Genomic DNA, 24,641 nt, shown 5'->3' with positions numbered 1-24,641 from the left:
ACTATGGCAATTGGATAATAGTTGTGTTCGATATGGTAAGTATTCACTTTAAAACTCTAGTACCCATTTAGCTGCCTTTTAGAAATATGATGTCATTCATAAAACCAGAAAAAAAAATCCCAGGTTTTTCTATGTCTTTAACCACAGAGGAGGTAATTTACCATAAATAAGCGACAGGGGGTATGACATTCACCAGACATGTAATCCAGTAAAAAGTATGTAGTGGTCATTACAGTTGGTGAATAAAAGTTCCAGCACTCAACTAACCCCAACTCTGCCCTCAGAGCACAGACTGCCTAATTTGGAGGAAAAAAATGTAGAAGTTGGTTTTGGCTGAGATAAAAATTTGAAATTATAAGCAATCTGTGTAGGTTATATGAGACAGATTACCACAATTCCCTAGCAACTTTATGAGTAACTGATGGGAAACAATATGTGTTAAGATTTTCTTCTGGGATGGACAGATACTCATTAGTTTGACTTATATGAAGGTGTTGGTATTTAGCCAATTTAGACCTAAAAAGTGACAATTTTATAATGTTTACCCTAATACAAACAGTTAACTGGTCTGTCATGTTGGCTTATTACAAATAATCAAGAATATTAGTAATTAGAAACAAAAAAACTTTGTATATAATCAGATTTCAGTTAATGGATTAATTGGTAATATTTCAAAGAGAAAGCCTTCAAATTATTGGTAATCTACAAAATTTTGCTTTTAAAAGAGAACACTTCTAAAATTCCATAATTCAGAAACAAAATTTTATAGATTACCAATAATTTGAAGGCTTTCTCTTTGAAATATAAGTGAAATGCTATGTGCTGTGTGCTGTGACCCCCTGAGACCTTGTAAATCTTTAGTAAAAATACCCAAATCATAATATGCTGCTATAAGTGGATTTCTTGTGGATGCTTGTAAAGGAGTCTAATTTTGTATTAGCATTGTTCCAGAGTTAGCTAGAATAGAGAGTAATGCACACCTGGGTTGTGCTTTATCTTTTTTTTTTTTAGAGTCTCACAACAATACGAGTTTTTTTTTTTCTTTTCTTTTCTATTGTTGGTCATTCAAAACATTACACAGTTCTTAATACATCATATTTCACAGTTTGATTCAAGCGGGTTATGAACTCCCAACTTTACCCCGTATACAGATTGCTGTATCACATCAGTTACCCTTCCATTAATTGACATATTGCCTTTCTAGTGTCTGATGTATTCTGCTGTCTGTCCTATTCTCTACTATCCCCCCTCCCCTCCCCTCCCCTCCCCTTTTCTCTCTCTACTCCTTCTACTGTAAATGATTTCTTCCATTTATATTATCTTGTCTTACCCATACCAGTTTTTACTGACAAAACTTGTATATATTTGAGATGTATAGCATATTGTTTAAAAATATTTATGTATGGTGGATCAGCTAAATCAAGCTATTTAACATAAGCATTATCTGACATTTCTTTTTGTGTGTGTTGAGAATACTTAAAATCTACTCTCAGCAATTTTCAAACATACAGTACATTGTTATTAACCAGTCTCCAGATTTTACAATAGATCTACTGAATTTAGTTCTCCTAAATGAAATTTTGTATTCTTTGACCAAAATATCTGAACTTTCCCATCCTATCCCAGGTAATCACCTTTCTACTTCTATGCCTTTGACCTTTTTAGATTCCATGTATATAAATGAGATTCATGTCGGATTTGGTTTTCTGTTCCTGACTTATTTTACTTAGCAAAATGTCCATCCATGTTGTCACACATGACAGAATTTCCTCTTTTTGTGCATATAGACTGCATTTTCTTTATCTGTGTATCTGCTGATGGACGTTCAGTTGTTTGAATATCTTGGCTATTGTGATTAATGCTTCCATGAACATGAGAATGTAGGTATCTTTTCAACATAATGATTTTGTTTCCTGTGGATACATATCCAATAGTGGGATTCCTGTATCATATGGTAATTCTATTTTAATATTTGGAGGAAGCTCCAATTTTTTTTCCATAATAGCAGAACTGTTTTACATTCCTACTAATAATGTACCAGGACTCTACTTCTCCACATCCTTGACAACAGTTGAGATCCTCAGTCCATTTGATAATAGCCATTCTAATAGATGTGAAATTATAGATTATTATTTGTAATTGCACCTGAGAAAAATAATGCCCACAGAAATTATTAACCCATGAAAGGCACATGTATTGCCATAGGAGAGAGTGAGAAATTTTAAGTCACACTTCATCACATTCAAAACTTCCTATGCTTTATGTCATCATCATGCCTTCCATTATGTCAATATAATTTTATCAACTGCTTCATGCACAAAAGACTAACATATACACTGCTATTGTGGGAGATCAGAAAATAACCAGTGTTTTGATCCACCTAGTTTGAAATCCATCCTTCCTTAAAAGACTATGAAGAAGAATTTCTTGTGCCTTCTTTTGGTTTGTGGATGGTAGAGAAGAACCACCCAGTCATTTACATGACATTCTGGTCAAAGAGAAGGTTATAATCATTTTGCAAAATTGGTGGTCCTGATACACAAGGACTAAGAATTTTTTTAGTTCCTGAAATATATATGCTCTTTGTCCATGTGCTCAACTCTCCTCATATCCTCCATGAATTCCTTGTCTGATTTTGAATTCCAGAGTCAAAATCTAGAAAAATTGAAGTAGGATTCCCAGGAAAGCCTCTACATGGTTAAGTTGTTGAAAACTGAGATTTTAAAGGAAAGTTTATGACTATTCAGTCTGGAGAAGAAAATGTGAGGTGTGATTTATTTATTGGCTTTATTCAAGTATGGAATTAATTTTTTCCATCCCAGGGAAAGTAATTATCTGCTTTCTAACCACATTATAAAAAGAAATATTGGAAAGGTTTAAGATTTAGGTTAGCCAAGAAGAATTTCCTTACTGTGAAATGGTTAGGTATTAGAGTTGGTCCTGAACCAAATCTATGGAATCTCTCATTGCATTCCATTAAGATAAGGTTAGACTTTGGCTTTAGAGTCTCATAAAATTTGGGGACACAAATGGTCATCTTATTTAAAAAAAAATCTTTACTTTGCAAAGCTTTGAGAGGTTAAGTAACTGCTGAATAGCAAAACTGGATCTAACACCAAAGTCTGATTCATATAAATTTTCTTAACCAAAAGCTACACAATGTCTCCAGCTTCTCTAATGTGTGTGGATATGTTTTAATTCAGAATTACATTTATACAAAATAGCTACTAACAGTGGCCTTTTCCCCTAAATATGATTTGCTAAAAAGAGATAATACATCTTTTGACTAATTGACAAAGTCCTTCTAGTGCTTTCTTCATAGTTTGTTCCTAGAAATAGCATATTGTTTTCTATATATTCAAGTGAAGAAATCTTGTTTATTTATAAGAATTTATTAAGAGCAAATCTAACACTTGTGAAACACATGAATTCCCTCTAAACCTCAGACACACCAATTCAGAGTACTTCTTGTTTGTTGGAGGTAAGATGTTTGTCTGAAAAATTGTTTCTAACTAAAGAGTATGCTGAATAGAATTTGGTCAGATGACTAATGTAAAAATAGCACAAGGTCTGGAAACGATTTAAACCTCTGCCACATATTCAGTCAGCCAGAGAAATGATGCTGGAACTACTGACAACTTTAGGCAACGAAATGAAGTTTAGTACAAACAGAAGAGAATGTTATACCTTATAAATAAAATGATGCCATTTTCTTTTATGTGTATGTGGAAATAATACCAGTTTCCTTAGAATTCTTAGTTTGGCAATTATAATTCTGTCTAAAGAAAGAGATCATAGAATGAAGAGCTTATTATTAAAGTTTATTTAAAAATATTGTGACCACAAGCTGTAGGAATAAAACAAAATTGAAATAATATTTACCAATGAAAAAAAGTGGTGACTAGTAATTTTTTTTTCTTTTGGTATCAGGGATTGAACCTGCTTTACCACTGAGCAACATCCCCAGTTCTTTTTTAATTTTATTTTTTCAATTTTTTTTATTTTGAGACAGGGCCTTGCTAAGTTGCGGAGGCTGGCAGTGAACATGTGATCCTCCTGCCTCAGCTTCCTGAGCCTCTGGGATTACAAGTGTGCACCACTGTGCCTGGATGGATAATATAATTTTTAATGCTAGTTTTGGATAAAGAGACATATAAAGTTCAAATAGGTAGGAATGCATCTTTGAACTCACTAGTTAAACAAAGATACTATAGAAGAAGTCATAGGCCAAGACTGTTTTTTAAAGCACAAATACATTATTCAGAGCACTGCATTATGAAACCAACACAAATATATATGTAATGACAAAACTCTTGTGGTGATGGGTTTTGTTGGCCAACTGGATTTGATGGAGTCATTTTGTAGTTGGCCAGTGACTTTCGGTAAACTACTTATTTTGACCCTGAAAGCATTTCTATAAATATAAATACAACACAAGACACATGTCTATTTGTACTCTATCCCTGGTCCATTAAATGAAGTCATCCTGCCCTTGAATCATACTTCTAGAATCATATAAAAATCCAGACTTAGGCATCAACTCCCATCCTGCTCTGAATTTAGTATACTGGCTTCTCATTTCTCTGACATTCTAATTTTATTGCTCACTTAAAATAATGGCTAAATAACATAGAAATTAATTAATCTCTTTTGGTTCTGTCTTCACTGTTCCCATTTTCTTCTTCATGTCTTAGAAAATCATTTAAATGTACTCAGTGTGTATCTTTTCATTTTTATGTGTTTTTGGAAATGAATATTTTGGGCACATATTTTTAATAAACATAATAGAGACCAAGATTGCTTCCAACTTGTTAGTAGAACATATACACTATTATAAGCACTTTCAGAAATGTCATTATGTAAATGTCCAAGAAGTTTTGGATTCATAACCTATGAATATAAAGGCTGGTCATATATTATCTGTATGGCTTGAGAAAGAGCTTTTAATGCAATATTTTAAAATATATTTTTATACAGTTTTATTGAGGTATAACTCACATACCATAAGTTCATCCTTTTAAAATTTATAATGCAGTGTTATTTTAGGATATTCACAGAATTCAATATTATCATTTTGTAATTTTAGAATATTTTTATCACCCCCAAAAGATATTTTGTGTCCATTAGCAGTCGCTCTCTGTTTCACCCTCATTCCTGCTCCTTGGCAAACATAACTCTACTTTCTGTCTCTGTGTTTTTGCTTATTCTGGATATTTCATGTAGATGGAACCATATACTATTTGGCCTTTTATGCCTTCTTGCTTTTTTTGATTAGTATAGATTTTTCCAGGTTCATCCACATGGTAGCATGTATCAGTAATTCATTTCTTTTATGCCTGAATAATATTCCATTGTATGGATGTAAAACATGGCTCTGCTACACCTTGGGTTTGAACTTCTAGCCTCCAGAACTGTGAAAGAATAAATATCTGTGGTTTCAAGATGCTAAGCTTCTGGGAATTTGGCTAATCTACTTTAGTTGATTGTTCTTTTGGCATCATATAAGAAACTGTTGCCAAATCTAAGGAGACTATGACTTCTGTTTCTTCTAAGTGAATAATTCATTTTGAATTACATCTTGTGTCTGGTCTCAGTTTCCAAAGGGATTTTTGTAACATTTGGCCTTTTCCACTACTCCAGAGCATCTTCCTGGTTTGCCTGCTCCCTAACAGTGCCCCAGGCACTGGTACCAACCCAACATATTCCTCTCTATCACTATGATTACTTATGCAAATGATTAATTTTATACGTGGCCTATTTCTGATATTTCTTTTACCTCTTGTTGCTTTAAATATTGTTTTCCTTTTCAGTATTACTATGAGATTCTTAGTCAAAATTTCAGGGTTTTTTGTTTTTCTTGAGCCTGAGAGTTCATATCTTTTGCCTATTTTGTATTGAAATGTGTATGTGTTTGTCTCATATTGAAACCCTTATTACAACCACTACTCTATAGTTAATCACTATTATGAATACATATTCTCTCTATATTTGATTTTTTAAGTTTTATCACCATGTGCACATTTCTAAATAAATACAGCTTAGTTTTTCATGGTTTTGAATTTAATATATACATGTACATATATATAATCATATAGTAAATATGCCTTTGGGTCTGCCTTTTTTCTCTCAGAATGATGTTGTCAAGATTTATCTATGTGCTTCAAATAGCTGTAGTTTATTCACTTTCATCTCTGTATATTATGTAAGTGCACTATTTATTTATTTATTTATTTTTACTACTATGAGAATTTTGATATTTCTGAACTTTACTGAATTTTTGCTTCTTGACAATATTCTCGAATATGTATCTTGGTGGACACATGTTAGAATATGCAGATCTTTTATGTTACATGGTTTTCAAGAATATTCTGCAAGTATGGCTTGCTTTTTATTTATTTATTTAGATGATTTTCATAATTAGTTTTATAGTTTATGTTTGGTTTAAGTAAGTACAGTGAAGAGAAAAATACACTTAATTTTTCTAGAATTAAAATTTTGTTTTACTCATTTAAATTCTCAATTTAATTTTTTTTTACTGACTGCTCTGCAGTGTGCCTTCTTTAAAGATTTTATAATGGATCAATTTGTTATTGGATTCTTCATTGTCTTCCATTGCTTCATTTGTCTTTCCCTGAATTAAGATCACAATTTTTTTATTACTTTGTACACATTTTATAAGCTTTTTCATTTTACAGAGAATACTCTTGTGAGATTTTGATTGAAATTATGTCAGTTGATATAATTAATGAAGTAATTTTGAATATTTGTAAGAGCATTTTTCATTATAATAATTGGAACTGCCATTTAGTGGCTGGAACTGGGGACATTACCTATCCCAGAATGTAAAAAAAGAATTGTTATCATGTCCTACATGATTTGATAAAGGTCTTAGTAGTCTTTTCAGTCATTCATGTAATTGAAAAATGCATTTTAATTATTTGAGCCTAGATACAACTTCATAATATATGCAAAAGCAAACTATTTTTGGTAGTTTTATACATCAAAAATTTCTCTGAAATGTAACTGCCAAGTTCATTCAGTCTATTTAATCTGTATATATAGACGTTGAACATAAAAGATTCTGCAACAATCAGATGAATATTTTCTTACTTTTATTAAATTCATATTAGTTTAAGTAGATAAAAATCTTATTAATTTCTAGGTCAAATATTTACATAGTGAAATATGTATTTTAAAAATATATTTTAAATTTCTTGTTTGTGTTGCAATTAGGACATTGTATTGATTTACTAAAATGAGATGTGTGAGTAAGTACAAGGTTTAAAAGGTTTTTTTTTTAATAAAAGAAGACACTGAGTTAGAAAGGTTTAGAATCTAAAATAGATAAATATTTGGTGAAACATAAATGGCACTTCTCCAGTTTTAAAGTTTTACTTGATTTCACAAATACAGTGGGTTAAGATTGGCAATGATCTTATTTTTTTTGTACAAAAAAGATGTTTTCCAGATAAGAGGATGACAAGATGTGTGTGTGTGTGTGTTTGTGTGTGTGTGTGTGTGTGTGTGTGTGTGTGTGTGTGTATGAGAGAGAGAGAGAGAGTGGGAGGAAGGTTATAGCGGAAGGATTAAAGAAATGAAAAACTTTCAGAGAAAATCTAAAAACCTGTAGGCAGGGTTTGGACAGGTGCTGACTTTTTTTCCTTTATGATTTATACTTGGTGCTGCTAAATAGGAGGCTAAATGGAAACATCTTTAAAGGAATGGAATAGTTTCAAATTATTCGTATTATTTAAGGAGTCAGTATTTAAAAACTTTGTATGAGGATTCTCATTTTGATGCTGTTCTTTGATTTGTTGTTTACTGCAAATTAAGTTCAATAATTTAACAAATACTTTAATAAAAGTAACTTTGGTAAAAAATGACACAAAACAATGATTTATGTTTGTGTTAAGATTACCATTAACTAGGATGTATATGCTCTTGGTTTTCATGCTTTGTGGTCATGTTGGAAAGTTTTGACTTTATCCCTTCCTGTATTTGGAATTGCTTTCTTCTTCTAACTCTGCCTTTTAGATAGTCTGTTTAGTCTGTTGCTATAGCAGTCACTACTGTGCTTCCTAATATTTGGCTGCAAGGTCAAACTTCCGCTGTAGGTGATAGACATGGCAATTTTGCCCCAATAACTGGCCAAAGTAAAGGATGATGTGAATGGATGGGAAGATCATAACATTCTTCCCAAATTCTGTGTGAGTTTGAGCTACACACATTACAAGTTGAAAGAAAAGGAAATCTAAGCTGGGTCCTGAAGCCAAATATACAAAGTAGTTCCTGACTCTTAGAACTGAGACCAAGAAATAACCAGCAGACATCTGATTCGTATGCATTGTATGAGAGAGGAGAGAGGCTCTTATTAGTCATATTTTCTCCTGATCATCTGCCAGCTCTTTTCTGAATGACTGACCAAATGTCAAATATCCTTTGGAGGTTTCCTGGTGTTTTTAGCCAATCTGTAAATCTCATTACTTTTTTTAACAGTCTTTCCAGAATTTCTTTTATGTTTACTTTTCCCTTATTTTCTTTATAGTTTTCCAGAATGTACTTCAGATAATATTTTCAATATGTATATGTGGATACTAGAATCATTTTGCTTAAAACTATAATTTTAATTAGGCACATATAAACATATTAATGCTTATTAATAGAAATTAGTTAGAAATTAATATGAGTATATAAAATGCTGAATGGATTATGTGATTATGTTGTGAATTTTATCAAGCATATTTTTATCCTCAGTGATTTTGTATAGAAAAATCTGGGTGAAGCATCAGATTACAGGAATTCGGTAGGCTTAAAAATAATTATAAAATTCTTATAATGAAATAAAGCTTAAGTACATAGATATGTCAGTCTTTCAAAGAATTTGAATTTCTCCTCTATGTCTAATCTGAACTCTTGTTTCTAACAAACATATCCATAGCATGGAAAACACACAGATATCTGTTCTATTTTAAAATATTTCATGGAAGGAGAATATAATGTTAATCAGTAACCAGGTCTCTTGCTTTACAAAGTTCATTGGATGGAAGATTTTTCTTTTATATAACCTGAATTCCTACTACTGTAATGTAATTTCCCTTTTACAGATTCTGAAGAGAGCACATCTGTTCCCCATCTTTTTTTTCTTTTACCTTTTGCCAAATGCCATTAGCAGAACCTTCTCCTCTGACCTTTACTATTCAAGTCTGACCCTTAAAAAAGTCCCACTTTATTTTGGTTTGTGTTTTAGGGCATAGTGCACAAGCAGTGGATTCTTTGTTTTCCTCAATCTCATTGAATACATCATTATCTGGCCTTTCAGTAGATTTAAATCCCAAGAGCTAGCTAGGCCTATTGATTTTCATGCTACAAGTCTAAGCTCTGAGTCACTATCTAGGTGAAACGGGACACTCAGAAGTTCACAGTAAACATCCTTGGTTCCCCAAACAAGCTAACTCTATGTATTATCCTCTCAATTCTAGAAACTGGTGCCTCCTCTGATCACTGGGCTATCCAAATTGTTATAAAGGCCAACCAGACTTGGAATTTTCTGACCTCTGCACCACTAGGTTATCCTATAAAGACATTATCTCTCTTTGCTAAAAGATTTGAATTGGTATCTGTGATTTTCTGGGAAGATGTAATTCCCCTGACTACAACAATAAAATATAGTGTGAATATGAGGTTTTTTTTTTCCTCAGAGACAATATAGCTTTCAACAGTTTCTCAAAGAGGAATCTAACACAACCAAGCTTAAAACAGCTTATATTTTAGAGACGTATATTGAAGGATTTAGGCGTACAGTGTTATGCAGTCTATGACCAATATAAAATTAAATTAAAAAATAAACACTTGCATTGCTTCCATATATGTTCTCGTGTCCCATACTGGAACCTACTGGGCCCTATTATGACTCTTTCCCATTTGGATTCCCAGCTAGCATTTGGGACTTCATGCCCTTGTATGTTCTTCATGGCTTCCTAGAATTGATTTGCTCCTGTCCTTCAGTAGGAACTCTCATCTTCACTTGAAAACGACATTAACAATAGAGCCATCCTGACTTTGTTTTCCAGGTTTTCTAAATTCTGTGTAGCCAGTTATAGGAGCAAATATCTCCTGGTACCTATGTCTACTTAACGTGTTAATCATATGTCAGGTTCTAGCTTCTTCTGTCACTATGAGAGCTTATGAGATCATTTGAACTTTGAAAACCTGGGTTTCTCCTTAGAATTTTCTTTTTATGTAAAATTTGTTATTGGAATCATCCAAGAAAGACAGGGAATAACTGAATATATGGTAAATCATATTCCCTAAAAAAAGATCAAGTCTGACACTGGTTCTAAATTTGGGACAAAACAATTGGAATTGAGATTGTCTTGGAAAATTAATGACATATGGTTACCATGGTGAAGAATTCAATCATACTGTATGGGGTTAAAAATAACTTTGGAAAATTAGAACTTGAATGAGTATTACTACAAGTGTCTAAAAATGGAAACTCAGAATATCATAAAGAACTCAGTCACATATTCAGAAGGAAACTAATACATTTTTTAATGGTTTTTCTCTGTGCTGTTTTCTTTGAATAACAACTGTTCTGTCATCAAAAGTAATTATGGGCTAGAGTGTACCAAGGTTTGTTTTTTTAAAGAATATTTTTTTGATGTTGATAGACTTTTATTTTATTTATTTATATGTGGTGCTAAGAGTCAAACCCAGTGCTTCATACATGCCAGGCAAGTGCACTACCGCTGAGCCACAGACCCAGCACACTCACCAAGATTTCTTTATAGATTACTTGGCTAGGGTTTGGAAAGGGGGATTGAAAGTCAAAAATTACTCCCATTCTACTCAGATGCAATTTACTTCTCTGATATTCTCTGTTGGTATGTTGGAAAGAAAAGATACAATATAAGATACAATATATCTATTTTTAGAATATATTCAAAGATACTGGACCTTGAAGGAGTATTAGGACCATCTGGTCAAGCTTTTCAGCTGAGGAAATGGGTCAAGGGTTTGGGAGGTGGTTTTCCCCGTCATTTGGCTTTCAGAGTTGAAGGTGATACTCAGTTCTCCTAGTTTCTGAATGAATGCATGTTCTTACTCTTCTACTTAATCACTTCTTGGCCAGTTGGCTTTTTCCTGGGCAGGTTTGACTGTGAATTCTTCTTTCAGAAAAAAGAACAAAGTCTCAAATGTGAATGAAAAGAAAACCTAACATGCAAATTTTTCTTTTTATACACAGATTCAAACACATATCACATTCCTTACAACCTCTCATTTTGAGGGTAGGGTTTAGTTATGAAATTGCATATTGTACTTTTCAGCATACTGAACCAGAATTATTATGTTAAGAAAGTATATATACTTTAACTTTGTGCTCAGTTAGTTATCATATCCTGTTCCAGTAAAATAATCAGGTGTCCTTGGCTAAGATATATGCTTGGAAAAGAATAATCACTTAAAATATGAAGAAAGGCAAAGATGGACACTAATTATTTTGAATATAAAACTAGATACCATGGGGGTGATTTTCAGCCCAAATGTTTTAGTTTTTGTGGACCAGTGGAAGAAAATTTGAGGCAGAAGATTGCTTTTTGAAAGTTTGTGGCATTATCAATTTAATAATCTGAAACCATAGTTTTGCACTGACAGAAATTAACTTCCCAATGAAAGTAAAAGGCATTGCCTCAGTTAAACATTCTTTCACAAGAAACTTAAATATACTTATTTTACATAAAAGGAAATTAGATTATTTTAATAAGAGATAATATATAGCTAAAAAATTTTCCATTGGGTAAGGTAAAATGCAGACACATCCATTTGGGGTTATATTATACTTAGAAATTTTACTTTTAAAATATATTTTATGGCAACTACAAATGTATGATAATTGCTTTGAGGGAAAGGATAACTTACAATGTTTTTCTATCCCAAGGATCTGGTCCATTTCTTTGTATGTCACTCATATTGAAGGTATTTAATTGACAATGATGACATTTGTTACTGCATCTGTTGTAATGAATATTATATCTAAGTGTTTAATACATATATTTATATAGAATGTATATTTATATATATTATGTTTACATTATTTATGTGTGTATGTGTATGTATATGTATATGTGTGTATATGTATACACACACACAAGTATATATATAATTGCAAATATATATATCTCTCTATATATATTTGCATTTCAAATTCCAAATTAGAACTATCAAATTATCTTAAGGTAAACTATTATAATAAAATAGGGAATATACCCTGATGTTTAGAAAACTGTTACTTTTTAGAACCTCATGAATTATTTAAGAAGGTCATCACATAATAATTAGTTGAATTTCACAATGTTCCAGGATTAGGAAACACCCAATGAAAGAATTGTTCTAAAAATAAGGAAACTTGCATAAAAATCTAAACACAGAATTGACCACTATGAGGGAAATGGCCCCTCTAATTTGTGGCTATGCTTAAATAGTAAAACCCTATGATGGACAAGTTAGCAATATATACTATAATTATGAATATATATATATATATATACCTCTTTTTATTCTAGGCTGTTAATCTATGGATGAGAGGATATATTATGAAATGAGGTACATATAAGACACTAATTGCAGCATTGTTTTTAATAGAAAAATTACATACATAAATTATAATAATTATAATATATTATACCATGTAAATTATAATTATATATAAATTATAATACAGGAGTTTGAAAATAACTTATATTTCCAAAAAATAATAGTGTATTTAAATAAATAATGTTACTTCCACAAAAAAGTTATCATATCCTGTTCCAGTAAAATAATCAGGTGTCCTGATTATCTTTTGGTTATATTGCTCATGATAAGATATCTGTGCAACCAAAGATTATAGGACATTGGTTTTGATTTGCAAAGATCTCCAAATTCTACCTAGGATAAACTCTTGAATGAGCCAGACTTATCCACCCAGTTATAGACAGCTGCGGAAAACTTCTAGCCTGAAGAAGCTGAGGAGAATGGACAATCTCCAAGGTCAGGTGCTCTCCCAGTAGACCAGGAAGAGTAGGGCTCTACATGCCTGGTTTCTCCTTGGAATTCGGCTCTTGGTAGTCATTTTTCTACCTCACACTGAGAAGAGAATCTATGGATAGTACTGCTAGTGGTCCTCATTCTGTCAGGAAGGAAACAGCATGGGAAAGGGGGCAGGATGAGTGCCCTTCAAGGCATACCCCATCTGTCTTCCTAGATCTAACCTTTTTGTACCTCCAATCTGTTTAATGTGTTAAAAACCATGAAAATACAGGCTCATTCATCACATTTCTTTCCACAAGAACCTTCTTGATGCCTGCAAAAATAAAATGAAAAAATGTTAAACTTGCCTTGTGAACTTTCTAGACTGGAAGGCAAGACTGAATCTCAATCCTTATTGAATCTTCAGTAGGACATCCTCTTCCTGGGATGTAACAGGCACACAGATTCACCCACATATACAGTGAAAAAGTGGCATACCAATGCTGTACATCATAACACTTCCCCCAGTGGCTTTTGAGTCCCGCCTTCTCTCCTGCCTTCCATGTACTCAGCATTTTTTGCTGTTTGTCAGCCATTGCATCCTCTCTGTACTTTTAAGGTGAGATGTTCCAGTAGTGCTCTCCTCTCTCTTTCCTGTCATAATCTTGCTCATCTTTCAGAATACTGGAGTGCCACTTCCTTTATGAAACATTCTCTTTCCTGCTATGAAGATATGTAGTTCTCCCACTTTACCTTCAGAGCCGGTTACTGATTCTCTCTGGCTCTTAACATTATCCCCCCTTATACTAAAGTTATTTTCATGTGTCTTTTACCCATTAGGCTACTTGCCAGAGATATGCTTCTAATAGGTATGAAATAAAGAAGCCCCTTCGAGAAGGAGCTGTTGTCAGAATCAATAAATGTTTATAAAATTGAATTGTGCCCAAATTTAAAAAAGTATTTATTGAGTGGCAGTGAATCTTTGGCTGCACAGATATCTTATCATGAGCAATATAACTTTAGTTTATTTTGTGAGACTATTACCATTTTCCAAATGGTTGTCCAAATGATAGTGAGTTTCAGAAAAATTTCCATCAAAGGAGATTTTGGGTATTGGGTTTGGAGAAGACAAATATCCATTTGGATGGTAGAGATGCCATCTTAAGATACCCTATAAATTATACTGTACATTGGAAAGAACATTGAATGACTACACACATTTTATTGTTGTAAGGATGAGTTGGTGAGTGAAATTTTTAATTTTTATTGGAACCTACAATGGAATTTCCATTTACCTGCAAATGCCATGATTTTTCTCTTTTAATGCTGAGTAATATTCTGTTGTATATACCAGAGTTTCTTTACTCATTCATCTACTGAAGGGCATCTAGGTTGGTTCCACAATTTAGCTATTATGAATTATGCTGCTATAAACACTGATGTGGCTGCATCACTGCAGTATGCTGTTTTTAAGTCCTTTGGGTATAGAGTGAGGAGTGGGATAGCTGGGTCAAATGGTGGTTCTATTCCCAGTTTTCCAAGGAATCTCCATACTGTTTTCCATATTGGCTGCACCAATTTGCAGTCCCATCAGCAATGTAGGACTGTGCCTTTTTCCCCACATCCTCATCAACACTTATTGTTGTTTGTATTCTTAATGGCTGCCATTATGACTGGAGTAACATGAAATCTTAGAGTAATTTTGATTTGCATTTCTCTAATTGCTAGAGATGATGAGCATTTTTTCATCTGTTTGTTGATTGATTATCATCTTCTGAGAAGTGACTGTTCAGTTCTTTTGCCTATTTATTGATTGGGTTATTCATTTTTTGATGTTAAGATTTTTGAGTTCTTTATATATACTAGAGATTAGTGTTCTATCTGATGTGTGTGTTTGTTCCCAATTAGAAGGCTCTCTATTCACCTCACGGATTGTTTCTTTTGCTGAGAAGAAGCTTTTTCAATAGGTGATTCAAAGGTTGCATTTCATGTGTTCCCTGTCTAGAGTTGTAATTCCCTTGTTAAATTAGGAGATTTCTTAGGTCTTCTGGTACCATCCTCAGGTTCAAATTATTCCCTTCCTGTTATGGATGTGTGCTCAAGAACAAATACCTCTACCTAAGGTGGGGAAAAGGGGGAAAGATTAGGAAGGACTAAGGAGACAGGAAGAGAAAGAAACATGTCCATTTTAAAAATCAGTTGTAATGAAAGAGCAGCAAGGACTATATTCAAAGCGTAAAGTGGACCACTGTTACATTTACCCACTGTCAATTTCTGCATTACATTCCTATGAAAAAATGGGCAACAACCACTCCTTCCTGTTGAGGGAGGGTGAAGTTGGGGGAAGTGATCTGAATTCTTTGTCTTCTATCAGGGGGAGCATGGACAGTTAAGGGTACTTAGCATCAGGGCAGTCCAGGGGTCCATGGTGGCAGTTGGCGGGTGATTGAACAAGGTATACATAGGACAGGGATGATGATAGGACAATAATAAACAAGACAGTAGAGCTTTACTTTTTTTTGTAAACAACACAAAAGCAATTAGTATTTTAGTCAATCTCTGAAAACTGTGAGGTCAGTTACTCATTAAAGCTTAAGGTGGGATCCAATATGTTATTGATTTATGAGTAGGGGCAATTTAAGGCTTTAGAAACATTAGCAGAATAATTAAAAACACATACAAATATTTAGTTTTTATAATGGAACAGGTATCCCCTTGAGCTGTAGTTAAGGTGTCTAATGTCAACTAATATTTATAAAATAGCTTTCTTATTAGCATTACCTCAATAAAGTTTAATGCAAATCAAACAGGATAAGCAATTATCATCTCTGTGTGTGTTTAACAGAGAGAACCCTTTAGCTGTATCATTTAGGGATATCTTGGTAAAGTTAGGACATTTGTGTGCCACATTGCATTTTGTAGACCAATCTGAGGGCTAAGTATCGGGGCAAGATAATCATACCAGTGAAAAACAAATCAAATTTATTTATATAAGAGATTAGCAAGATTTGCAGATCCACGAGATCAGGCTCAAATTGACCTAGGACAAACTTGTGACTATAATTTTTTCTGACAGTTATTTTAGGTACTCGCACACAAGAACCCTTCCTTTTCTGCTTCCAATTTTACTTATTTTTGGTAGGGCTGACACAAGTATACGTCTTAAGTTACGTTAAAGAAACCATTGTCTTTTCTTTGAAATGTCCATGCATGACTGGGCTTTGGCTATACTCTCTTGCCAGAGGTTTAAGACCAATTTGGTCAAAATTGACCTTGTTCTTATCTACTCTTAGAGTCAGCTGAGAGTCCTCAGAGATCACCTTTGGTAACTTATGAGAAGTCTCTTGGCTTCTTTAGCCCTGTACCAGTTGTGCCATTTGCCAGATGGGTCAGGGTCTTACTAACCATGTGTGGCTTCCTTTTGAAGCATCAGGGACATTTTCCTCTCCAGTGACCCTCCTCTTTGCAGAATGTGCTATGGTTGTCTTTCTGGAACAAGAGTTTTAATGTGTTTGGATTTTTAACTGTTTTAAATTAACTTAATCACACATTCTGTGAATCAACATTTGGAATTTATGTTTGAATTCTGAGGTTCACATCAACTCAAAATCTTTGGATCAGAGACACTTTTCTTTTAAGGGGGAAAGACCCTGGCTTGCCTGTTTTCTGTTTGGTGGAAGAAGACTCATCCATTGCTTTTGTCCTCTCTGACCCATCAGTCATATGCCTTGGGAAGGCTTGTAGGATAGCATGTGCAGATACTATTTATGTGTAAATGATAAATGAATAAAATAACTGTGAGCAGCAGTTCTGGTATTATGAAATAGAGTGATTCTGGTGTCTTTGCAATGAAAGAGATGTGTACTGATGCCTTCAAATGAGAGGAATTTTGTTCTTAGGTTAAGTCAGAATCTGTGAAGTGGTTTACTTCCTTAATTGGTCTCAGTTTCACAGATTTCCTGCAATCCCTTAGAGAAAACTCATGTCTGTTGGCTCCTAGTGACAGGCAGAGGCAGCCAGGTTCTCGTATAATGTCAGAGTGACTGTTCTGTGCCATAGGGCCTGGAATGGCTGAAGTTAGTATGGTACAGTTGCCAACCAGTGGGTAGGCAAGAAGGAGTACCACACCAGGATGGAGCACAGGAGAAGTGGCCATCTATCTGGCTGCTGTCAGTCCACAGCATGCTCAGAAAGGGTTCCCCTGTCATTCCCCCATCACTTCCATCAAGTATTGAGAATCTGTTTGGCTCATGCCTTTTTCTGGTTGCCCTCCCAAGACATTTTAATGTCCTGCCCAAGATCACCTAGTGAAGCCATGTGTTGCTGAGGTCATTGGTCAAACTGCCTTAGGTTTGTAAACTTACTTATTTACACCTTTCATAATTTCCCTTCATGAAACATTCTGTCCCTTACACCTTTCATAATTTCCCTTCATGGAACATTCATATACCTGTCCATACAATAAAGTTTAATGCAACTCAAACAGGATAAACAATTATCATCTCTGTTAAATTATAGCAGATCATATTCTTAAAGTTCAAATTACATTAATTGAGGACATTTTGAGTTATATTTTTGGAAAAATTTTGTGAGAATAAGATAAAGTAGTACATAGCAATCAACAGAGGGGCAAATTGTGTAAATTTAAGAGTATTTATGAGCACCTTTCAGACTGCTACCCAGGAAAGAGGTTCCAGGATGATGAAACATTAGAAGTGAGTATTGACCTCAAGGATGTTTGGTTTATGGCAATAAGATGTTTATTGTTGTTGGCTTTTCTTTGAATTATATTTGTCAGTGAGTGAGAGAGTGAATTGTCAGATAGCTAGGCATTGAATTTTCTCTTTCAAGATACAAGTTTGATCAAGAATAAAGCACCAGAATACTTTCAATGGGGAAATGACTCAGGGTGAAATAAGTGGAATCTGGTTACGTACACGAAAACTTCACATGCAACACAAGGTGCTAAGGTGATACAAAAGTGATTTAAAAAAAGGAAAAAAAAGGTGATACAAAGTCCTGTGAAAGTTTGGAAGCAGAAAAAAATTATGTTTGGTAAAGTTTTCAGAAAACATTGATCAAATTTGATTAATATCTAAAATGTGCTAAGTGCTGAAAATTCACATGTGATTAACCTGGGGACTGTGCAGTTATGATGGATTTTGACAGATAGAAAATGGAAAGAGATGGCATGAAAAGTGATCCAAAAGAGGTGAAAATGTAGAAGGTGTAGAGTGTAAGGAACACTAACAAGTCAGAGGACACACACAAAGTCCTTCAAGTGTGAACAATGTGTCTGACTCTACTTGTTAGGGATTCGATGTATATCTAACATTTGTAGAGCACTTCATAAGTCATCATTGGTGCCAAGCACTTGGTAGGGATTATTGACTTTAATTGTAAGTCTGTGGAGGTAGGTAGGATGGTTATCCCTACTTTTTTAGATGAGAATATATAAATTCAGGGAAGTTATGGTACTTGACAGAGTAGGTTTGATAACTTAAGTTCTAAGCTAGTAAGTGGGGAATACAGATTTGAGACAAGGGCAGTCTGATTTTAGAACCACTAGGTCTAGGGATGTAGCTCAGTGATAGAGCGTTTGCTCAGCGCATGTGAGGCCCTGGGCTAGAGAGAAAAAAGAAGAAAGAAAGAAACAAAGAAAGGAAGGAAGGAAGGAAGGAGAAAAAAGAAAAATGACATGATTTCGGAGTCACATAACCATGAAATCATTGTGTCAATCTGTCCTTGATTTCATTGTAATAACTCTGAAATATTTCTTAGGAATGAAATTCTTTACCTCATCAGCTCCCTTACATTATTCATTCAGTTGTGATGTGTCTTGTCATTATGGCAATATTCTCTCAATTACCTTTCATGTCACCAGACATTTTCTCTTCAAAACCACCCTACAAGTGCTTCCTGAATTACTTTTTTTAAAAACACAGATTTGGTCTCTACTCTTTCTTGTTAAAACAGAATGTCTTATTACCTTTAGTAATAGATCTAACCTTCTTAGTGTGACATGTATTGTCTTTTATAATCTAACTGCAGTCCCACTATCCTTCATAGCCCTGTCTTCTACAACACTCCTTTCTCCTCAAGGCTCCTAGATGTCCCCGCTCTACTCAAATATACAATTCAAAAACTGCAGAGGAGTTCTAGAGTTTCTTTAAAATGTCACTTTTTAAAATACTTCTTGAGAGTTCATGTAAAGAACAAGTTGAAATAGTAAAGAATTCAGCTGAAAAACATAGATTGGAGTTTGAAAAAATGAAAATGACATTGAATGACTGGTTAGTGGAATTGAAATGTATCAAGTAGTCACAGAAGAACTTTTGAAGACTTTTGAATAAGGAGACCCCTCCATCATGGTGAGTTATTTGAATATTCTGTTGTAGTGAGCAAAGTAAAATGGCAGAGAGGTTCTGTCTGCTTACTTCACTATGAATCCTAGGTGCCATAAACACTGCATATTTACATATGTAAATATTTCCTGAGTGAATGGGTTCTAGAATACCTTTAGAGATTTGTGTTTACATCAAGTTCTTTTCACTCCATTTTGATCTCCATTTCTCTTTCTCTCTCACATATGGAACCTTTCTTTTTCATTTATTTTGACCTCTTGTCTCATTGGTTATTAAAGGATATTTTTTCTTTTATGTTGTAATTATTAGAATTCATACTCAACAAATATTTTCCTATTTATTGTTGTAAGATCAGTTTTGAGGATTTACTCACACTTGATGGCATGTAATCTTCAGCAACCCAGTGAAATAGACATCATTACTTCTAATTTGCAGGTGATTAGTGCCCAGAATTCATATCAATAAGCAGAGTGGACTTCTGGTCCCAAAGTTCTGTTCTTTATAACACACCAGTTGATATATTCACATCATAATTCCTTTTTTGATCTCTGGCTAAAACTTGGGGACTATTCTGTCCCCATGGTAGTCACCATTCCTTAAAAATAGGAAGAGTAAAGAAGTTAAAGATGGGACCTTAGCTCTAAGGGGAACAGGTTATGGAGGGATTTACTTTCTTGAAGGATGTAGACCTGGAAATATATCTGGGCTAAGGAAGAAATACTATGCAGGAGTTTGAGGACTGTTATGAGTTAAGATTATGAAAAGGATCTGGTAGGAGATGGAATTAATTGATGAACTAAAGCTTTTGTTAGCCTTGGAATGGAAGAGAGATACTAATCCCTCAAGGCAAGAAGAAAGTAAAGGAAATAATAGAGGAGGGATGATAGTTGCAGAAAATAACTGTTAAAGTTTCTAGGTAAAGTGACTACAAATTGTTTGGTTATAAAAAATATGGTGTGGTGGCTAGGTATTACTCTCTGGAGAAGTAAAAGAATATGGTTAAACTTTGTTACTTGGTTAAGAGAATGGATTATGAAGTCAAATTTTCTGGGTCCTAATTCTGTCACTTCTATTTAAGCCCTTAGTGCTTTAGTCCTCATCCATTAATGGGGTAATACCGTACCAGCTTCAGAGATTTGTGATGCAAATTAAATGCATTAATATATCCAAAGCTCTAGAAATGCTACTGTGTACACAGAAAGCCTGTACAAATGGGAGCTGCTACTGGATGTATTCCAGTTCCCAACACCTTAATTATTTTAAATATTGTTCATCCACTTCTTATAGTATATATTTTTATTGGAAGATATGACTTACCTGGGCATCAGAAGTGAAACACAGTATCTTTTCCTATTTTTTTCAACCATATTCATTTTCATGGTGTGATACAAAAAGAACTACATGGGTTACAATCCTGTTGACAATTTGAGATTGAGTGGTGCCCGTGTTGTTTGAATTATTAGTTGAAATTTTAGTAGACATGTTAGAAAATTTTAGAAAAGAAAATATAATCCTGAGATAATAATTCCTACCATATATTGCCAACTTCATTTCCTGAAAGTTTGCTTTAATAAAACCTTTTTAAGTTTGCCAAAGAAAATTTTAGAATTGGCTATCCTTGTTACAAGTGGTAAAAAAAAAATAAAAAGTATAAGTTTGAGTTAAGCCAACTAGTAATTTTTTCTAAATCTTTTGAAATATTATAACAACCTGTTTTTAATTGAAATAGTCTCTTCTGTTGTACACCCAAATAACTGTAAGGATACTTTAAAGTTATTTTAATGATGTAGAATCATATCTTGACCAAGAATAAAATGAACATATTCTGCAAAATTATGAGATATGTACCCAAACTATCATTGCTACTCAAATGACAAGAATCTTTTAGAAATTATTGTAGAAGAATAGTGGGCCATGAATTAATCAATTTTCTCAAGTGTAAGTTAATTTGAAAGCTGTTATAGACATAAAAAGATAGCAGAAAGGTTAGAAATTATCAAAACTAATTTAAAAGTCATATTATAAAAAGCAGAATAAACTTGAAGTTTTCAATATACTCTATGAGTAGGTATATAGAGTTTTATGAATACAAAATCATGATGAAGTATAATGTTCACTAAAAGTTGTTTTCATATTAATAAATGTATATATAATACACATTCAGTAATATTCCTTAATCTCATTTTAAATTATTTTTATTTCAAGAAAGTACATAAAAATAAACTTGCCTTTTTGACAGAGCATTTCTTCTACCAACACTCCTGTAACTGCTGCCAAATATTTTTGAAATAGTTTAAAATATATTTCACCATTCAACATCTGTTTCTTTTCTGATTTTTTAAAACATGGAAATAGCTGTAGATAAGGGAAACTTCTCTAAAATGCTAAACATTGTTATACAAATATAAATTATGACATACACAACTATATCTGAAGAATGAAAACTACTAATTTGTGACATTGAAAAAAGTACATACTATTGCGATAGTAACTGACATTTTGTAGCTTGAATATTTACATTGCTTTTTTAAATGGATACAACACATCTATCTATTTATTTATTTATGTGTTGCTGAGAATTGAACCCAATGCCTCACACATGCCAGGCAAGTGTTCTACCACTGAGCCACAACCCCAGCCCCTACATTGCCTTTTTATAGTATTTTAGAGCTAGTAGCAAGAACTATGTTTTTCAAAATGTTTCTTATTTTGGGGAGTAGGATATTTCCAAATGAATTAAAATAATTAATTTTACTCCTAGAAAAATTAGACTATATATAGATTTTAATGCTTTGAAATAAAGCTTTAAATATTTCTTCAGAATCTATCCTGGCTCAATACAGTGAGTTTTTTTGCCGTGTTGTGGCAGTTTAAAAACTCAAAAAAAGATTTGAAAAATTAGTCCTAATGTGGTGTGCTATGTATTCTGCTCCTAGTGTGGCAATATTTTTTTTTGTATATAAAAGTGTCCCATAGGACTGGAGTTCTCTATTTGGAGCTTTTCAGACTCTAATATGTGTGCAAGTCTTAAAGGGAGGTTATGGGCGCATGTTTCACAGTCCTGTTTAACCACATGGCTTCTTTTGGAGACAGAATCGGGTATGTGGCAATGGTAACATGTGTCTGTTAAGGTGTGTATGTCTCCACTGATTTGTGGACATTAAGTAAGACTGTTTTATAGAGAGCCCTCAGCTGTCAAATGGTCCTCATTCATTATTAAAGGATATTTTTTCTTTTATAATTTCATTATTATTTTCTATCTTTTTATTGTTACAACATCAGTTTGTAGGGGATATTTACTCTCACTTGATCTCAAGTAATTCTCATGGGAACCCACTGAGATAGGCATTATGACTCCCTATGTGCATGTAGTTAATGTTGAGCATTTATACTAGTAAGCAGATTGTACATCTAGTCCCAAAGTCCTATTCTATTTAGAACACACTGATTGAAGAATTCACATCAGGATTCTTTTTGGTCTTTGATTAAAATAGGATGATTGATTTAACTCCATATTAGTCATGATTCCTTAAACACAGCAAGGGTAAAGATGAAATGGTAGATTTAAAGAGGAACAGGGGTGTGGAAAGATTTTATTTTTGCTTAGAATTTTCTTTCTTTTTTCTTTTTTATTTTTTTTAGGTTTAAGTTGTTTATTATTTTCAGCCTTGATGAGTTGTACTAATCACAGACAGAAATTGGGGAGTTTCAGAAGGGAGACTGTGGAAAACGTGATACATTTAATTTTGTGTATTTTTTTGAATTTTGTATATTTTTAATTTTAATTGTTATATATAGCAAGATAATGCATTACAATTCATATTACACATATAGAACACATTTTTCATATCTCTGGTTGTACATGAAGTAGAGTCACATCCATTGTGTCTTCATACATGTACTTAGGGTAATGATGACCATTGCATTCCACCTTCTTTCCTATACCTATGCCCCCTCCTTACCAATCCCTCCCCCTTTCCCCTTTGCCCTATTCAGAGTTCATTTAATCACCCCCACACCCCCACAGCATATTAGGGATCAGAATTCTTAAATCAGAGAAATCATTTGGCATTTGGTTTTCGGGATTGGCTAATTTCATTTAGCATTATATTCTCCAGCTCCATCCATTTACTTACAAATGCCATGACTTTATTCTCTTTTAATGCTGAATAATATTTCATTGTGTATATATACCACATTTTCTTTGTCAGATAGAGCACTAATATCTAGAATAAAGAACTAAAAAATCTTAACACCAAAAAAAAAAATAACCCAATTAATAAATGGGCCAAGGAACTGAAAAGACACTTCTCAGAAGATATACAATCAATCAACAAATATATGAAAAAATGTTCAATATCTCTAGCAACTAGAGAAATGCAAATCAACATTACTCTAAGATTTCATGTTACTCCAGTCATAATGGCAGCTATTAAGAATACAAACGACAATAAGTGTTGATGAGGATGTGGAGAAAAAGGCAGACTCCTACATTGCTGGTGGGACTGCAAATTGGTGCAGCCAATATGGAAAGCAGAATGGAGATTCCTTGGAAAACTGGGAATGGAACCACCATTTGACCCAGCTATCCCACTCCTCAGTCTATATCCAAAGGACTCTAAAAAGTATACTACAGGGACACAGGCATATCAATGTTTATAGCAGCACAATTCACAGCACCTAAATTGTGGAGCCAACCTAGATGTCCTTCAGTAGAATGAATGGATAAAGAAAATGTGATATATAGAATCTTATTTCTTACTGACATTTTTATCCATTTGAAGTTTGAATTTATAATTTAGGTATAAGCTCCATTTTCAATGTACAGGAGAAAAAGAATATATGTCTCTGAATCCACAAAATGAAGGCTTAGTCCTGTTATCATGTTGTCGAAATGATGATATTCAGGGAGACCTCTTTGAAGAGGTCTTGCTGATTGTCTCATTTGCATTTTGAAACACCATCATTAAAAGAAAAAACCTGACACTATCAAATTTATAATGGGGAAGCTGAAGGAATCTGATTAGAACAATGTGAAATTCTCAAACAGGAAGAGGAGAAATGTAACTGGAAATGTTCTGAAAAATTAGAATATATTTTTATTATATGCATATATACCTGATTTTGAATGGGAATATCTTATAAAGGAAGTCTATTTTGTTCCTGAATCCCACTGATAATTTCAGTAATGATAGAAATATTTTGTTACACAAAAGTCTGATCCAGACTATTTTTGTTTTCACTTAGTATATGAAAGCTTTAGAATGA

This window comes from Ictidomys tridecemlineatus, chromosome 7, assembly GCF_052094955.1.
Source record: "Ictidomys tridecemlineatus isolate mIctTri1 chromosome 7, mIctTri1.hap1, whole genome shotgun sequence".
NCBI classification, from domain to species: Eukaryota; Metazoa; Chordata; class Mammalia; order Rodentia; family Sciuridae; genus Ictidomys; species Ictidomys tridecemlineatus.
This window is presented reverse-complemented; position numbering follows the sequence as displayed.